Source organism: Ovis aries, chromosome 4 (assembly GCF_016772045.2).
Source record: "Ovis aries strain OAR_USU_Benz2616 breed Rambouillet chromosome 4, ARS-UI_Ramb_v3.0, whole genome shotgun sequence".
Lineage (NCBI taxonomy): Eukaryota > Metazoa > Chordata > Mammalia > Artiodactyla > Bovidae > Ovis > Ovis aries.
The window spans coordinates 8629216-8648232 of NC_056057.1; the positions used below are offsets into that span (position 1 = coordinate 8629216).

Genomic DNA, 19017 nt, shown 5'->3' on the forward strand with positions numbered 1-19017 from the left:
CATGTATGGATGTGAGAGTTGGACTGTGAAGAAGGCTGAGCGCCAAAGAATTGATGCTTTTGAACTGTGGTGTTGGAGAAGACTCTTGAGAGTCCCTTGGACTGCAAGGAGATCCAACCAGTCCATTCTAAAGATCAACCCTGGGATTTCTTTGGAAGGACTGATGTTGAAGCTGAAACTCCAGTACTTTGGCCACCTCATGCGAAGAGTTGGCTCACTGGAAAAGACTCTGATGCTGGGAGGGATTGGGGGCAAGAGGAGAAAGGGATGACCGAGGATGAGATGGCTGGATGGCATCACGGACTCGATGGATGTGAGTCTGAGTGAACTCCGGGAGATGGTGATGAACAGGGAGGCCTGGCGTGCTGCGATTCATGGGGTCGCAAAGAGTCGGACATGACTGAGCGACTGAACTGAACTGAACTGACAATGTAGAGAAATATTTGGGATTAGGCATTTGAGATGAAAGAGCAAAGCCATGAGGTTGTGAGGAAGAATGGTGTCAGGAGATGAAATAGTCTGAAGTGGAGGAGTTGCCCTGGGGATTATGAGAAACTACTCTCTTTTGGAGGCTATCAGTCTATAGAGCAGCTGCTGCCTTACAATAATGGACTGGACAGGATTTTTATCACAGCAGATGAAAAGTCGAGCCGAAGTGGTAACCTTTTGGAATAGATGGTTTCTTTTCTGCCAAGTCGAACCTTTTCTGGGAATATTTGTGCTGAGTGAGCTCCCTGACCTTAGAGCAGGGCAGATAAATGCTATCCCTCACGAACATTCAACCCTTTTCCTTTCATGTCAGCAGAAGGAAATAAATCACTTATGTTAGTCTGAGTAATTGAAGAAGCTTTTCTTTCCAATTTACCCTGGTGTGTGTGACTAATTTGAGTTGATAATCACCATTACCCACGCACAGCTTTTCAAGGGAAGAACCATGAGTTGGAGAACATTACATTTCTATGAAAATTGGTATAATGGCCTTGAACTTAAGCTTTCTAGTCTAAAGTGAAACCTGAGAGTTAACATTGTATTACATTTCCAGTAATGACTGTGTCCTTTTTCTTTCAGGCTTCCTTTAGGATTTTAATCATCCATACAGCCTCTATGAGAATGATTGAACTTCCAAATTCCCTTAAGTTAAAAATTTAAATTCTATTGAACACTTTTGTAGAGTATTTCATTGCTTTTACATTATGACTTGTGAAGTAATTTGTGATTCTAAGGGTTGGAAAAACTCTTGAAACAAGATTCTATGGTTAGTTTAAAAAAAATTTTTTTACACTTTTGAATAATCTCCTTCCTCACTAGCTTCATAATCTTAATATTCTTCCCTTTGCGCATAAGATGGGATAAATATAGAATGCACGAGCACCTGACGGGTAAATGTGTGCACGGCAGGAAGATTAGTGGCTACACTCTCTGTCTGTAGGAGCTTCCTCAATGGATCAGCGATAGAGAATCCACCTGCAATGCAAGAGATGTGAGTTCCATCCCTGGGTCAAGATCTCCTGGAGGAGGAAATGACATTCCCCTCCAGTATCCTTGCTGGGAAGATTCATGGACAAAGGAGCCTGGTGGGCTATGGTCCATGGGATCGCAAAGAGTCGGACAGGCCTGTGCACACAGCACCTATGTTTGTGTCTGATGTTGCTGTGATGACCAGACAATAAATAAAGATTCTGATCTTGCTTACATTTATCATTACAAAAATGCTCCACTGTTCAAACCTTCCCTACAGTAGTAAATTTTCAGTAATGATCAATGTTATTAGAATCTGTGTTGATGAATATATATCAATGATAATGTATTTTTAATGCTATAGATAGTTTAAAAATAAAAGAGATAAAGTGATTGCCAGGGGAAAGGATGGGGGGGATAATTAGGGAGATTGGGGTGGACATGTACACTCTGCTATATTTAAAGTGGGTAACCAACAAGGACCTACTATACAGCGCATGGAACTCTGCTCCATGTTATGTGGCAGCTTGGATGGGGGGGTAGTTTGGGAGAGAACAGATATATGTGTATATATGGCTGAGTCCCTTCACTATTCACCTGAAGCTATTACAACATTGCTAATTGGCTATACCCGAACACAAAGTGGAAAGTTTTTTTCTTAAAAAAAAAAGAGAGATAATGACTCTTAACAATGTAAGAAAAATACTAGAGGATTTTTCTAATAGAACAAAATTATGCCAGTCTTGTTTCAGTATGAAATAGTTTCTTCACTAAAATTCAGTAATGTTCTGAAATATTCATTAAGTGTGTTTCACCAGCATTTTTTTTAAACTTTACTTATTAGGCAGAATTTGGAAAAAAGAAGGCATAAACTTATGTTTGATACTTTTGCTACTTTACTTCCATGTAAACTAACATGGCTTCAGTCAAACTGGGAGTGCGGGATGTAATATAAAGAATTGTGAAGACAACAATCAATTATCAGAATATAGTGAATAAAACTTGATTCTGGTAAAATGATTTGAAAAAAAAAAAAACTTGATTCTGTATATATTTAGAAGCACTTCTTGAAGCTATCAAGAGTGGGATAACTTGAGCTAGGAAACAACAGTGGATGTGGCTGTAACTCCAGCAAAACAGATCTTTTACTGGATCAAAGATTGATTTCTGTGCTAGGCAGAGAAACTCCATCTGCAATCGCCACAGGTTGGATCCCTAGGTTGGGGAGACCCCCTGGAGGAAGGCATGCTACCAGCTCCAGTATTCTTGCCTGGAAAATCCCTTGGTCAGGGGTGCCTGGTGGGTTACGGTTCATGTGGTCGCAAAGTGCTGGACACCACTGAAGCAGCTGAGCATGCAGTGAACTGTAACAGCAATGCAGAAATAAGTAACTCTTTGTTCCACCAAAATCTGAGAAGTGAAAGTCACTCAGTCATGTTCGACTCTTTGTGACCCCAAGGATTCTACAGTCCATGGAATTCTCTAGGCCGGAATATTGGAGTGGGTAGCCATTCCCTTCTCCAGGGGATCTTTACAACCCAGGAATCGAACCCAGGTCTCCCTCTTTGTGGACAGATTCTTTACCAGCTGAGCCACCAGGGAAGCCCAAGAATATTGGAGTGGGTAGCCTTTCCCTTCTTCAGGGGATCTTCCTGACCCAGGAATCAAACCGAGGTCTCTTGCCTTGCAGGCAGTTTCTTTACCAGCTGAGCTACTAGGGAAGCCCAAAGTATGAGAACTTCCTGTCTTTTTCCCTCATGAAGTAACAAGCCTGATCTCGCTCTTTTCTCTCTCTTTCCTTCTGCTTTCGCTTGTTTCCCGATGTTTGCCCTCACTTTAGTTCCTTTGACCTAGCTTTGCTGAGGTATAATTGACAAATAAAATTACATATATAGGGAATTCCCTGCTGGGCCAGCGGTGAAGACTCTGCACTTTCACTGCTGAGGGCCCAGGGTCAATCCCTGGCTGGGGAACCAAGGTCCCACAAGCCACATGGTGTGGTGAAAAAGCAAATCACATATAAAACAGTACAGCATGATGATTGATTTGCATATGTATTGTAAAATGCAGATATATTATAAAATAACCAAGTTAATTCCTACATCCATCACTTCACATTCTGATGTGTGAATGTGTATATGTGATGGGAAAGTTTAAGACTGTGCTTTAATTTCAAGTGCAAGGTACAGCATTATTAACTACAGTCGCCATACTGTCCATTATATCTGCAGAATTTATTCATCTTATGACTGAAGGGTTGTATCAGTTACCCCCAGCCTCTGGGAACCACTATTCTACTCTGTTTCTACGAGTTTGACTTTCTTTTTTTAAATATTCTACATGTAAGTGAGATAATACAATATAATGTTTGTCTTTGTCTGGCTTATTTTAGGTGGGATAATATCTTCCAGGTTCATCTATGTTGTCACAAATGGCAGGATTTCCTTCTTTCTCGGGACTGAATAGTATTTTGCTGTTATGTATACATACTGGAGTAGGAATGGCTCCAGTATTCTTGCCTGGGAAATTCCATGCACAGAGCGGCCTGGTGGACTACAGTCCATGGGGTCGCAAAGAGGGAGATGCAACTGAAGCAACTTAGCATGCATGCACATGTGCATATAACATATATATACGTATGCAACCTATATTGAAGGGCTTCCCTGGCGGCTCAGATGGAAAAGCGTCTGCCTGCAATGAGGGAGACCGAGGTTCGATCCCTGGGTCGGGAAGATCCCCTGGAGAAGGAAATGGCAATCCACTCCAGTATTCTTGCCTGGAAAATCCCATGGACGGGGGAGCCTGATAGTCCATGGGGTCGCAAAGAGTCGGACACGACTGAGCGACTTCACTCACTCACTCACTCAACATATGTTGACTATTTATACAATTACCATTGCCAGATTGAAATACAGCCTTTTTATTAGAGGAATTCATATCTCAATAGCATGCTAACTTTCAGAATGTTAAAAATACATTCGTTTTGTGTTAATACATATGACCATTTTCAAATCTTTCAAAATCTCATTAATTAATATTTGGAGAGAGTTTCTTTTTTATTTGTTTCACCAAGATAAATTCCAATTTAGGTTCTTAGTTCAAAATAATTTGGTATAGGCTATATTATCTTCTGTAGAATGTCATGTCATTTCTACTAAATTGAGAAAAAAAATCTTTTAGTTATATAATCTGAGTATGGCTCTTGATTTTCATTCATTTAAAAGAGAACTTCTATAAATAAATACCAAAGAAAAAAATAAAATATTAAGCCATACTTATTTTATTTTAATAGACTTTTTCAATTAATTTTTTCATGACTGTTCCTAATTAATTCATTTTAAAATTCACTATAATTTTATATTTGTAAAAATGATTTGCTAAATATTTTAGAAGTTTTTTTCTCAATCACTTTATGTAGTCAGATTGAATAATTATCAATATATCATAATTCCAAATTGAACAATACTATATTTTTTTAAAAATACTCTATTTAAAGGATTAATGACTTTGGAGTTGTTTGGCGTTTAGGGAAATTATGAATAACCTTGCTCTCTGTGCTCTGTTTGACATTTTCATTTCATCACCTATCAGGGAATCTATAAAGTAAAGTGCAGCTCAGCTGGCTGTCTTTGAAGAATAATAATTTGAGATGAGAGTAAGTTGATAGTGTAGTAATGGTCTGGTGATAGCTTTCCCAGGAGACATCTTATGCAGAAATGATGGAGACCTGCCCATCACAGCACAGCGAGTGCTGACGTCCTTGACTTTAATAGGAAGGCTTTTATCCTTTGCACCTGCTCCAGTACATGAATATCTGTCATGCACTCCATCAAAAGAGAGAACTGTCACCATGATTTAAGAAATATGCATTGGTGTAAGAAAAAGCAAAATATTTTGAGCACTTAGAATTTACTTTTCTTGCCCTATTAAGCCTGGTTTCTACAGTGAATTATTTAAATTATGTTTAATAGTATTAGAATTTTCCTATTGAGTTTGTCAGTATGACTTCATCATTACAGAAAGCTCTTTGAATTATTAAAGAGGCCCTGTGTGTGTGCGTCAGGAGTAAAAGATTGTGCATTTATGATTACCAGATTTTCAGTAGTATATAACAAAATGAAATACCTAGATGAAATGTAAATGTAGTCTTCACAAGTTTATCAGTAAGACAAAATTTGCTTATAAAGTTTTAAAACTTATTCCTAAAAGGTCATTCATTTAGATGAGTAAAATAATGGAGTAAAATGCACATTGAAATTGATTTATTGGAAAAACAGAAGGTTTTCTTAAAGGCTTTTAGATTCCTGACAACTTGAGCCAGAGCCTTTAAATGTGTTAAAATACTGCATTGTTACTGCTTTTCCACAACATTTTTGTTTCTAAATATTACTGCTTTCCTGGGTGAAATTATGAAGGAAGGCTGTCAGATCTTTTTTACAGTTATGTTTTCCCAGCAGGTGTTTCCTCCCATGGCATTTTACATGCTGATTTTTCTTCTCCTGCTGTCTTTCAATTTTAACTGTCCTTTTAAAAATACACAAGAGATTTCAAGATGATGTACATGAACACGCAGTGTGTGTATGTGAGTGTACATATATATAAAAAGTATAGCTATAATTTAATCTGAATCATCTTTTAACACTAAAATTAAGAACCAAAATTAATTTTCTCCCTTGAGGATATTCACTATTTGAAATTATTCACATATTTCACTTCTGATGTTACTTGAAATGTCTTTAAGAACCTGCAGAACATATAAAAAAAACATCTTCAGTGGTGGCAAGTCATCATATTTTAAGGTTGGCTTATAAATGGGAACAAAGAATTTGTTTTTAAAATAGCAGGCATTCATACCCATATGTGATGAGAACAGGTAACTAACTGATCACTTTAGAAAATCCATTTTTGGTCAAAGTCAGGGATAGGCTATGAAACACTTGGAAAAATGAAAAGGCAGGGAGGAAAGGGAGGGGCTGAAATTGATTATGATAGGATAGCAATTTGAAAAGAAAAATTCAAAACAATTTCAGCAGTTGTTGAAAAAACTTTGAATTTTCAACGGTGACTGTTCTGAAAGGATGCAGACATTTGGAAGTGGTGGCGTATGAAGTGCTGAAGTTTTATATGATTTTAATTTGTACTTCTGAGTTCATATCTGTACTGGGATTCAGAGTAAATAGCATATAAATCAGAAATGAATCTGATTATTTCTTCCCAAGGCTCTTCCATTCACCTGGCATCAAACTGGACAAAAGCCTAATCCTGCAGCTTGTACCAGCCTGTTTGATTCTTACTAGGAAGACATCATAGCCTTCTTGAGTTTCTGAAAACTCTTGAGTTGCGTCAGTGCGGTTCAGTTCAGTTCAGTCACTCAGTTGTGTCTGACTCTTGGCAACCCATGGACTGCAGCACGCCAGACTTCCCTGTCCATCACTAACTTGAGTTGCATAGATGATGCTGAATCAAGGTAACTCCAGAAAACATTGGCTTTGAAGAGAGGAATCAAAGTAATTTTATAAAGGAGGAAAGGAGTTTAGATTGAGAGAGAGAAAGTCTCCATTCCAAATCAGAACTTTGGTCTATCTTGAAGAGTGAAAATGCTCGTTGCTCAGTCATGTCTGACTCTTTGTGACCCCATTCTATGGCCCACCAGGCTCCCTCTGTCCATGGAATTTTCCAGACAAGAATGCTGGAGTGGGTTGCTATTCCCTTCTCCAGGGGATCTTCCTGACCCAGGGTCTCCTGCTTGCAGGTGGATTCCTAACCAAATGAGTCACCAGGGACACCCATGGTTTTTGCCTTAGAAAGATATAATCTGCAGAGGGATAAAAAATGATCCTCTTGATACAAGCTGCTAGCTGAAATTTCATACTGATATTCAACTTTCTCTGTCTTAACCTCATGAGATTGAGTGGTATGCTTGGAAGAGGTGTTCAAACTTCAGATTTAGGACACCTGGTCCTAATTTCAATTTTCTTTTTAATTGGAAGAAAATTTATTTACAGTGTTGTGTTGTTTTCTGTAGCACAATGCAAATCAGCCATAATTATACATATATCACCTCCCTCTTACGCCTCCCTCTCCTCCCCTCATGTGACCCCTTAATTTTAATCCGGACCCCAAATTATTTGTGATCAAGACAAATTAATTCAAGAAAATGGTGTTTTTCTCATTTTCTAAAGGGGTATTTTGAATTAGACAGGTACTGCTGCTGCTGCTAAGTCGCTCCAGTCGTGTCCGACTCTGTGTGACCCCATAGATGGCAGCCCACCAGGCTCCCCCGTCCCTGGGATTCTCCAGGCAAGAGCACTGGAGTGGGTTGCCATTTCCTTCTCCAATGCATGAAAGTGAAAAGTGAAAGTGACCTCTATTTTATAAATAAAGTATTTAAACAAGCAAGGGTCTTCTGTCCATGGGATTCCCCAGGCAAGAATATTAGAGTGGGTAGCCATTCCCTGCTCCAGGGGATCTTCCCAAGCCAGGGATCAAACCTGGGTCTCCTGAATTGCCCTTGCATTGCGTCTGAGCCACCAGGGAAGCCGCCTAAACAAGCCAGCCACAGCAAAGTGAGTTGTCCAAGATCATAGTGGGTTTAAGATGTGGAGGTAGGCTTGGAAGGACACAACTTTTGTCACATAAAAAGCTGCTTCTCAGTGAGATAATAACGCAAAAATTTCTTTCCATATTTCTAAAATCATGCAAAAAAGAGGTTATTGTGCTGTTAAATAGAAAAGACTTTCCTCTCAGTAAAACTGAATAATTCTGGAGGAAAATGCTTTTTCAACTCTACAAAAGTAAACCAGAAAACTTGATGCTTGGTTTTGAAGTGAAGGACTGGTATGCTTTTTATTACCCTTTTAGTTGGTTCAAACACTTCCACTGACTTACAGCTCAAATGTTTACTTTGTTCATCATGGTGAAAATCCTAAATTTCAAAAGGTTATATTAAAGACAGTCTTCTAGTCATCTGGAAATCATATACTAAAACCTTAGTGAAACAGGTTCCATTTTCAGGAATAGTTTTGTGCCCAGTGTTTAATCCTAACAACGTTTGAGGCCCTGCTCTGTACAAAACATTATAGGGTGTTCATAGTAATGGCAATAACAGTGCTGCATGTAAAAATGTGCCGTAATGCTCCAGACATCAGTCACTGCAGATACAGATTCTAGCTAATGGGATGTTCTCCTGTTTGCTTGCATGCTCTAAACTTCATGCTGTAGCCAATAGACAGGTTATGTCATCTTAAAACATAATTTACACATGGAAAAAAAAATCCGTGGAATATACATAAACATCAGCAATTGGTAGTATTTTTTCTATGTATTTTTTTAGTCAGTAATAAAGATATTTTATCACATATAACTCCCTTTTTTGTTCCAAAATCTTCTTGACTTGATTTTTCTCACTTGAAAATTCTTCTAATATTTTCCTGAAAAAAAAAAAACAACAGATAAGGACTGTGGCTAGTCTCAGTCTTTCCACAGCTAGAATGCTTTTTTCCTTAATCTGATATCAATCTTCTATGTTGAGAAATGTGACTTAAACAAGAGTTTTTAAAACAGATACAAAAACTACCATATATAAAATAGGTAACAGCAAGGACCTACTCTATTAGCACTGGGAACTATATTCAGTATGTTATAACCTATTATATATTATAACCTATAATGTGTATATAAGTATATATATTATAACCTGTAACAGAAAAGAATCTGAAAAAGAATAGATATGTATATGTGTGTGTATAACTGAATTGCTTTGCTGTATACCTGAAACTAACGTAACATGGTAAATCAACTATACTTCAATTTTTTTTTAAGTAAGGGGAAAAATGGTTTTTTTAATATCCAATATTTGTTTTGTTTTTTATAAGAAGAGGACAGAAAACACAAAAAAAATCTATACTTCAAAATGCATAATAAGTATCTTTTAGTCTCTTCAGCTGTCTCAAAGGTGACTGGCAGACTTTCTCCAAAGAGCCCTAAGCATTCTGTAATCTTACACGTTCTGGCTTGTCGCACTATGGAAAAAAGAAAGGCTAGAATCGTTTTAAGAAGAACTGTTTACAACGTCCTATGAAATTGAGCTAGTTTACGTGCAGTGTTATGAAATAGTACACTTTCCTATTTCCTGTATAACTGTGTCGTTGTTTAGTTGCTACGTTGTGTCCAGCTCTTTTGCAACCCCGTGGGCTGTAGCCCACCAGGCTCCTCTGTCCATGGGATTCTCCAAGCAAGAATACTGGAGTGGGTTGCCATTTCCTTCTCCAGAGGACCTTCCTGACTCCGGGGTTAAACCTGCATCTCCTGCACTGGCAGGAAGACTCATTACCAGTAAGCCACCAGGGAAGCTCTATGTACTATCTAAACCATTTGATATATATTATGAGTGTGTGTATGTGTAAATTTTAAACATAGCAGTTTACTAACTTTTATAAAAACTTTGAATCTGCGATCCCTTAATCAAGAATGTAACATTTACCATATTTTTCTTTGGGAAAAAAATCAACTTGAATTATTATTATATAATAACAAAATAAAATTTTATACAACTTTATGTTAACAAAGCACTGCCAATGAAGGACTTTTTTTCTTCTTTCCCTACATCACTCTCCCTTTCTCTCCTTCATTCTTCCTTCCTCCACTCCCCCAGTTTTCTTAATTAAAGTGTAACATTAATTAATGTTTATTTAATTAATGTGTAACATTGTTTTAGATATTCTGTATAATTATTTGATACGTATGTGTATATATATATGTACATATATAACAAAATGATGACCACATAACTATAATTTTGGGGGTTTTGCTATAGAGTTGTAAGAATTTTTTATATTTTTTAATATAAACTGTGGGAAATTCTGAAGGAGATGGGAATAGCAGACCACCTGACCTGCCTCTTGAGAAACCTGTATGCACGTCAGGAAGCAACAGTTAGAACTGGACGTGAAACAACAGACTGGTTCCAAATAGGAAAAGGAGTACGTCAAGACTGTATACTGTCACCCTGCTTATTTAACTTATATGCAGAGTATTATCATGAGAAATGCTGGGCTGGATGAAGCACAAGCTGTAATCAAGATTGCCGGGAGAAATATCAATAACCTCAGATATGCAGATGACACCACCCTTATGGCAGAAAGTGAAGAGGAGCTAAAGGGCCTCTTGATGAAAGTGAAAGAGGAGAGTGAAACAGTTGGCTTAAAGCTCAACATTCAGAAATCTAAGATCATGGCATCTAGTCCCATCACTTCATGGGAAATAGATGGGGAAACAATGGAAACAGTGGCAGAGTTTATTATTTTGGGGGGCTCCAAAATCACTGCAGATGGTGATTACAGCCATGAAATTAAAAGACACTTACTCCTTGGAAGGAAAGTTATGACAATCTTAGACAGCATATTAAAAAGCAGAGACATTACTTTGTCAGCAAAGGTCCATCTAATCAAGGCTATGGTTTTTCCAGTGGTCATGTATGGATGTGAGAGTTGGACTATAAAGAAAGCTGAGCACTGAAGAATTGATGCTTTTGAACTGTGGTGTTGAAGAAGACTCTTGAGAGTCCCTTGAACTTCAAAGAGATCCAACCAGTCCCTGCTAAAGGAGACTGGTCCAGGGTGTTCATTGGAAGGACTGATGTTGAAGTTGAAACTCCAATACTGTGGCCACCTGATGCGAAGAGCTGACTTATTTGAAAAGACCCTGATGCTGGGAAAGATAGAGGGCAGGAGGAGAAGGGGATGACAGAGGATGAGATGGCTGGATGGCATCACCGACTCAATGGACATGGGTTTGGGTAGACTCCGGGAGCTGGTGATGGACAGGAAGGCCTGGCGTGCTGCAGTCCACGGGGTCACAAAGAGTCGGATACGATTGAGCGACTGAACTGAACACTTTATCAGACCTATGATGTGAATATTTTCTCTCATTCCATAGGTTGCCTTTTCACTTTGTTAATGGTTTCTTTTACTGCTTAGAAGCTTTTTATTTTCATGTAGTCTCACTTATTTTTGCTTTTGTTATCTTTGTTTTTGGTGTCGCATTAAAAAAATCATTACCAAGACTGATATCAAGGTGCTTTCTGCCTATGTTTTCTTCTAGAAATGTTATGGTTCAAGTCTTGCTTTCAAGTCTTTAATCCATTTTGAGTTGGTTTTTGAATATGGCTTAAGATAAGGGTCTGGTTTTATTCTTTTGTATACAGCCTGTTCAATTTTCCCAATACCACTTATTGAAGAGACTGTCCTTTCCTCAGTGTATATTCTTGGCTCCTTTCTTGGAAATTAATTCACCATATGTGCATGGGTTATTTTCTGGGCTCTCTCTTTTCTGTTTGATTGGATTATGTGTCTGTCTTTATGCTGATACCATACAGCTTTGATTACTGCAGATTTGTAATATACTTTGAAATCAGAGGGCACGGTGCCTCCAGCTTTGTTTTTTTTTTTTTTTTTCTCAAGATTGCTTTGGACTATTCAGGGTCTTTTGTGGTTCCATACAAATTTTAGGATTACTTGTTCTACTGCCATGAAAGATACCATTGGAATTTTGACAAGAGTTGCATTGAGTCTAGATTCAGTGTCTTGGGTAGCATGGACATTTTAATAGTATTAATTCTTCCAATCAATGAATACAAAATATCTTTCCACTAATTCATGGCTTCTTAAGTTTCTTTCATCAATGTCATAATTTTCAGTGTATAGGTATTTCACTTCTATTGTTAAGTTTATTCCTATGTTTTTTATTCTTTTTTAAATTTAAATTTATTTCTTTTTAATTGGAGGATAATTGACTTACATTATTGTGTTTGTTTCTGTTATATATTAACTATTTTATTCCCTTTGATGCAATTAGAAATGGAATTGTTTTCTTAATTTGTTTTCCTTATAGTTTGTTATTAGTGTATAAACAGGTAACTGATTTTTTAATATTGCTTTTGTATCCTGCAACTTTACTGAATGCATTTATTATTTCTAACAGCTTTTGGTAGACTCTTTAGCGTTTTCATTATATAACATTATGTCATCTGCAAATAGAGACAATTCTGCCTTTTTTCCTCTATTTTTTTTTTTAAATTTTTTTGACTACCCATTGTGGCTTGGACTTCTGGTACTGTGTTGAATAAAAGTGGCAAAAGTTTCAGATCTTAGTAGAAAATCTTTCAGTTTTTCACCATTGCACATTTTAGCTATGGGCTTGTCATATATGTTGTATCACATACACCATGTTCAAGTGGGCTTTATTCCAGGGGTATAAGGATGTTTCAGCATCCACAAAGCAAACCTTCATCTGTCTTTGTTTAGGCCATCATATGTCCCAGTTTGCCTGGGACACTTTTACTTAATGCTTGTTTTCTTAGTGTAATTAAAAATAGTGGCCCCTCAGATAAGCTCATGAAAATATGTTCAACATCATTAGTCATTAGGAAAGTGCAAATTAAAACCAAAATAAGATACACAGTCACTAAAATGGCTAACGTAACAAACATTGATCATAACAATTGTTGGTGAGCATATGGAGAAAGTATAATTTTAATACAGTGGTATGTGACATGAAAGTGTTAGTCACTCAGCCATGTCCAGCTGACTCTTTGCAACCCTTGGGACTGTAGCCCACCAGGCTCCTCTTTCCGTGGGATTTCCCAGGCAAGAGTACTGGAGTGGGCTGCCATGCATTCCTCCAGGGGAGCTTCCTGACTCAGGGATCAAGCGAGTCGCCTAAGTCTCCTGCCTTGGCAGCCAGGTTCTCTACCACTAGCACAACCTGGAAAGTTCTCCTTAACACGGGACCTCTAGGGGATTCCCAGTAGTTTCTTAAAAACCGAAATGCACCTACCATATCACCCAGCCGTTCCACCTGTAGATGCTTATTTAAGAATGAATACATATGTTTGTACCAAAACTTTTACAAGAATGTTCATAACAGCTTTATTTATGATAACTCCAAACTGGAAACCCAAACATCCAACAATAGCAGAATGAATAAACAATCATGAATTAGCCATACAATGGAATATTACTCAGAAATCCATATGAAAAAATTGTTGATACATAACATACACTCAGAAATGGTACGGACCTAACAGAAGCAGAAGATATTAAGAAGAGGTGGCAACAATACATGGAAGAACTGTACAAAAAAGAGCTTCACGACCCGCATAATCATGATGGTGTGATCACTCACCTAGAGCCAGACATCTTGGAATGTGAAGTCAAGTGGGCCTTAGAAAGCATCACTACGAACAAAGCTAGTGGAGGTGATGGAATTCCAGTTGAGCTCTTTCAAATCCTGAAAGATGATGCTGTGAAAGTGCTGCACTCAATATGCCAGCACATTTGGACAACTCAGCAGTGGCCACAGGACTGGAAAAGGTCAGTTTTCATTCAAATTCCAAAGAAAGGCAATGCAAAAGAATGCTCAAACTACCACACAATTGCACTCATCTCACATGCTAGTAAAGTAATGCTCAAAATTCTCCAAGCCAGGCTTCAGCAATACGTGAACCGTGAACTACCAGATGTTGAAGCTGGTTTTAGAAAAGGCAGAGGAACCAGAGATCAAATTGCCAACATCCACTGGATCATGGAAAAAGCAAGAGAGTTCCAGAAAAACATCTATTTCTGCTTTATCAACTATGGCAAAGCTTTTGACTGTGTGCATCACAAGAAACTGTGGAAAATTCTGAAAGAGATGGGAATACTGGACCACCTGACCTGCCTCTTGAGAAATCTATATGCAGGTCAGGAAGCAACAGTTAGAACTGGACATGGAACAACAGACTGGTTCCAAATAGGAAAAGGAGTACGTCAAGGCTATATGTTGTCACCCTGCTTATTTAACTTACATGCAGAGTACATCATGAGAAATGCTGGGTTGGAAGAAACACAAGCTGGAATCAAGATTGCAGGGAGAAATATCAATAACCTCAGATATGCAGATGATACCACCCTTATGGCAGAAAGTGAAGGGGGAACTAAGAAGCCTCTTGATGAAAGTGAAAGAGGAGAGCGAAAAAGTTGGCTTAAAGCTCAACATTCAGAAAACTAAGATCATGGCATCCGGTCCCATCACTTCATGGGAAACAGATGAGGAAACAGTAGAAACAGTGTCAGACTTTATTTTGGAGGGGCTCCAAAATCACTGCAGATGGTGACTGCAGCCATGAAATTAAAAGACACTTACTCCTTGGAAGGAAAGTTATGACCAACCTAGATAGTATATTCAGAAGCAGAGACATTACTTTGCCGGCTAAGGTCCATCTAGTCAAGGCTATGGTTTTTCCTGTGGTCATGTATGGATGTGAGAGTCAGACTGTGAAGAAGGCTGAGCGCCGAAGAATTGATGCTTTTGAACTGTGGTGTTGGAGAAGAGTCTTGAGAGTCCCTTGGACTGCAAGGAGATCCAACCAGTCCATTCTGAATGAGATCAGCCCTGGGATTTCTTTGGAAGGAATGATGCTGAAGCTGAAGCTCAAGTACTTTGGCCACCCGATGTGAAGAATTGACTCATTGGAAAAGACTCTGATGCTGGGAGTGGTTGGGGGCAGGAGGAGAAGGGGACGACTGAGGATGAGATGGCTGGATGGCATCACGGACTCAATGGACATGAGTCTGAGTGAACTCCAGGAGATGGTGATGGACAGGGAGGCCTGGTGTGCTGCGATTCATGGGGTCGCAAAGAGCTGGACACGACTGAGCGACTGAACTGAACTGAACTGATGTGGGAAAAAGTCAAACAAAAAAGAATGTAGTGTATGATTCATGAAACAACACATTAACAAAAGGAATTTTAGAAGCATATTATCATCTCAATCGATGCAGAAAAGACCTTTGACAAAATCCAACCTCCATTCATGATAAAACTCTCAGCAAACAGTGTATTGAGGAAACATATTCAACCTAATAAAGGCCGTATATGACAAGCCCATAGCTAAAATGTGCAATGGTGAAAAACTGAAAGCTTTTCTACTAAGATCTGATTCTGTGCATATAAAATTCTATAAAAAACAAGTGTGACAAAAACCAGATGAGTGGTTGTCTGAAGATAAGGAAGGTAGGGGTGAAAGGAGAAGTCACACAGAGATGCAAGGAGAGCTTTTGAGATGGTGAATATTTTATTATGTTGCGGTGAATAGTTTCATAGGTATATGCCAAAACTCATCAAACTGTAATTTTATTATTATTATTTTATTATTTTTAAAATATGAAGTGCTCCACAAATTCATGTCATGCCTGCACAGGGCTCATGCTAATCCTCTCTGTATTGTTCCAATTTTAGTATATGTTCTGTTGAAGGGAACACAAACTGTAAATTTAAATATGCGCAGTTTATTGTATATCAGTATACCTCAACTGGCTGTAAACATAAAATGCCACCATTCATTCTCAAAAATATTTCAGTTTAGGGAGTTACCTGGTAGTCCAATGCTTAGGATTTGATGCTCTTACTGCTGGAGTCCCAGTTTGATCCCTGGTTGGGAAACTACGATCCCAGGTGCTGTGCCAAATACATTAAAAAAAAAAAAAAAAAAGAAAAGAACATATCTGAGCTTAAATGTTGGTCATACTCTATTCGTTAGTCTGGGTACTGGTTTTATAGATTTTTAAAATCTGGTTATTTCATAATCTATTTCATAGATATATTCAGTTTTTGAAAATTCACTTATGATCCACTTTATACATATGTATTAAACTTCAAGCAAAACTTCCCCCGTAAAGGGACCTGAAAGAATGTCTGAGGGAAACATGCAGAAAGTGTCCCAGCTGGACAATAAGTTATAGGCTGACCCTATTCTTTGTCTGGAGAAGGAAATGGCAACCCACTCCAATATTCTGGCCTGGAGAATTCCACAGACAGAGGAGCCTGGCAGGCTACAGTCCATGGGGTCGCAATAGTTGAACACAATTTAGTGACTAAAGAGAGGGAGAGAGAGATTCTTTGTATTTTTATTTTTTCTACTGTAGAGAAAAGAAAAGTAAGAGTTAGGAACAGCTTTCAAAAGGCCACAGAAATAGTCAATGTTTCAGTGTAGATTTCAGCTAGGTTTTTGTTTCCTGAAAAATCTAGGTGATTTCCTGCATCTTTCAGCTCAGTGAAAGAACTGGCTTATCTTTAATGAAGGTTTGTCATGTTAAATAATAATTAGCCTTATTTTTTTATAGTCACTGCTTATACACATTTATATCATAATGCTTGATGATTTATGTTATATCCCTTCAGAGCTGAAGAATAATACTCATTTCAATTTATATAGCAGGTTTTGGAACACAAAGCAACTGACCCCTTGTCAGTTAGTACAACAGCGCCAATATGGTTGTCAAGACAAGGAACTGTAATTAAAAAGGATTTTAAGGAAATGAGAGACCTCCCTACTAGTGAGAATGTAATTCTGATTATAGAATGAAGTGACTAGTAGAGAAAATAATACATTCACTAGCATTTCGAGACGCAGTGAATACTTAAGGGAAACGCCATGCACTGGTGTGGATTCTTACGTATCTCGTGTATTCTTATGTACGGCACGATGTGTGTGCTCAGTCATGTCTGACTCTTTGTAACCCTTTGGACTGTAGCCCGCCAGGCTCCTCTGTCCATGTGATTCTCCAGGCAAGTTTACTGGAATGGGTTGCCATTTCCTCCTTCAGGGGGTCTTCCTGACGCAGGGATTGAAGCCTCCTGTATCTCCTGCATTACAGGCAGATTCTTTACCCACTGAGTCATTGGGGAGACCCTTTTGGTGGCTGCAACTCAGTGTAAATCTTTTCTCTTGCAAGATCTGTGATTACCAGGGTGAAAAAAAGAAAGAAAGCAAGGAACAAGTTTTGGTATCAGATAGCAATCCCATTAATATTATAAAATAATTAAACTGACTTAAAGAATATGGTTTATAATGTTGTAACAAACATGCCCCAAAGATTGTTATATTAGTGTGATGCTTTGCATACGGTAGACCTTGAAAGTGGTATACGCTAGTTTTAGTTCACAGCCAGTTTAGGGAAAACGCTGGGGAGGAGAAAGCGGTGAGGCAGACAGGAAAGAAGGAAAGAGAACTATCTGGCTGTCTGTGGCTGTCCTGGGCCTCCCCTGCTTTGGTCGGGCTTTCTCTACTCGTGTTGAGTGGGGGCCACTCTGGTTTTTTCTGTGTGGGCTTCTCGCTGCGGTGGCTTCCCTTGTTGCAGAGCATGGGCTCTGGGTGCGTAGGTTCAGCCCACGGTGCACAGGCCTAGTTGCCCCATGGCATGTGGGATCCTCCCAGACCAGGGATCGAACTCACGTCAGGTGGATGCTTAACCACTGGACCACTAGGGAAGTCCAAAGAGGAAAACTTTGGGTGCAACAGAGCAAGAGACAGCAAAGAAATGCTCTGCAGGTTCTAAAATAAATCACTTCCAGTGACCTTCAGCTGTTGCTTGAGGCTTGGGGTGCCTAATAGGTTTTAGAAGATTTTTTTGGTTGCCTACTCAATATTTATTTCTCTGCACACACGTGCTAAAATGACCCAGGTTTTTGTTCAAATAGCCACCCTCCTCCATGTGACCATGTACTAGTAGGAGGCTGGCCCTATTCTAGCCCAAGAAGATAAATCTTAATGGCTCAACGACACTCTGATTTTATTTGCCATTGGTTTAGGAAGAATACATGACCCACTTCTGACCAATCAGAAATGAGAAATCTGCTAGACGCCTCTAAGAAAGGCTTTCTTACTATTAAAGACACCTTCCTCATTTTCGGGCTTCCCTGGTGGCTTAGAGGGTAAAACATCTGCTTGCAATGCAGGAGACCCAGGTTCAATCCCTGGATCCGGGAGATCCCCTGGAGGAGGAAACGGCAACCCACTCCAGTACTCTTGCTTGGAAAATCCCATGGATGGAGGAGCCTGGTAGGCTACAGTCCATGGGGTCGCAAAGAGTCAGACACGACTGAGTGACTTCACCTTCACTTTCCTCATTTTCAGTTGGGCAATATCATATCTAGCTGTGATTCCCAGAGCTGCTCCATCTACTTTCCAATCATTGAGATAAACATGGAAAAAGTGAATACCTTGAAAGAGGCAGAACTGACAACTGGATAAAACCCAGGCCTTCAGGGATGTCACTGAACCAATCATTTACCCATCCTTGGGGTTGCTACCAACCAGCCAAGGGATCTGGGCCTCAGCTTCCTCAGCTATAAAATGAGGAAGATGATTTTTCAACCCATCCACCTGGGACGTTTGTGCTCTATCATCATTCCATGCTTCTTGCAATCCACTAACCATGACACGGAAGTTAACTGCATCCCTCTTGCTGGTGAAAATCCATAACCCAGGGAATGAAAACATCATGGAGCTCTAATATGATTTTCTGTGTAGTTTCTAGAAGCATGAGTTTTAAAAGTTGCCTAGGACCAAGTTATTAAAAGATTTCCAGGAAGTTGACATGTCCCCGTGTTGATATAATGTGAGAAATAATTGGTAAGAACGTTGAGTAGGTGCCGAGCAGCAGAATCTAGACTGGGAGTCCCAGCGTCCCAGTACTGGCCTACCTCTTTTGCTTTCTGTGGTATTGCTGCTGCTCCTGT

The 19017-nt window shown here is 39.0% G+C and overlaps 1 protein-coding gene and 1 non-coding gene across 2 annotated transcripts in view; one reads left to right on the plus strand and one right to left on the minus strand.

The window, feature by feature from the left end:
* The window catches only part of PTTG1IP2 (PTTG1IP family member 2), an 86827-nt gene that overhangs the window by 34335 nt on the left and 33475 nt on the right, over window positions 1-19017 (plus strand). The gene's annotated exons all lie outside the window — the stretch shown is intronic.
* On the minus strand, window positions 15655-15757 carry LOC114114689 (U6 spliceosomal RNA). Its single transcript, XR_003589305.2, has one exon. It is a non-coding gene; the product is annotated as a U6 spliceosomal RNA (small nuclear RNA).